Source organism: Atta cephalotes (assembly GCF_000143395.1).
Source record: "Atta cephalotes unplaced genomic scaffold scaffold01530, whole genome shotgun sequence".
Lineage (NCBI taxonomy): Eukaryota > Metazoa > Arthropoda > Insecta > Hymenoptera > Formicidae > Atta > Atta cephalotes.
In genome coordinates this window covers 1-991 of record NW_012131594.1, presented here as the reverse complement: position 1 = coordinate 991, position 991 = coordinate 1, and the positions used below count along the sequence as shown (strand labels likewise).

General features: G+C 16.5%; 1 pseudogene; it reads left to right on the top strand.

Annotated features, from left to right (window-relative positions):
• The first annotated feature begins 649 nt into the window (after window positions 1-649).
• Window positions 650-983, top strand: LOC105625433 (annotated as a pseudogene).
• Window positions 984-991: the final 8 nt, after the last annotated feature.

The window sequence follows — 991 nt, the reverse complement described above, 5'->3', positions numbered from 1 at the left end:
AAATTTTAATTAAAATTAATATAAAAATCTTTATTTTCAAACTAATTAATTTATTTACTTATTAATTATTATTAAAAAGTAACTGTTTCTTCTATTTTCCCTATTAGCTTAATGACCGTAGAAAAATAATTTTTATTTAAAATTATACAAAACTAAATATTTCTATTTTTAAAATTTATTCTGCTAAATAATATTATTTTAAAAATAACGCCATTTTTTATATAATAATTTATACTTATGTGTATCAATTTTTATTTTTTAACTTATCCCATATCTGTCTTATTTAACTTTTTATTTACATAATTATCGCCCTTTACTTATACTTATTCATTATCTCATTATTAAATAAATTCATTGAAGTTATTAATAAAAAATATTTATTCTCCTATTATCTTTTAAAAATTAATTAATTAAATATCATTAAATTATTAATTTGAAAACATTATTTATTATAAAGTAATATTTTTTTATGCCACAAATAATGCCTGTAATATGAATCTTTACATTAATTTTTTTAAGTATATTAATATTTATTTTAATTTCCTTTATATATTTTTTTATATTACCACCCTCTGATTAATTCTATAAACCTAATAATAATAAAATTCAACATCAATATAAATCTCATAAAATTCTTTTTTAATTGATTATGATAATAAATCTCTTTTCTGTTTTTGACTCTACTACTTCTTCCAAATTATCCTTAAATTGATTAAGTATTTTTATTTTCTTATTTATCTTACATTAACAATTTTGACTCTTACCATTCCGAATTACATATTTATGAAATTTATTTAATTATATTTTTAATGAATTTAATAAAATCTTAATTAATTACTCTTTTTCAAATATTATTATTTTTATAAGACTTATCTTATTTTTTTTTAATAATTTTCTAAGACTTTTCTCCTATGATCTTCACTGCTTCAAGTCATATAAGATTTTGTCTTTCTATGTCACTTATACTTTGAATGGGGCTAATATTATACAG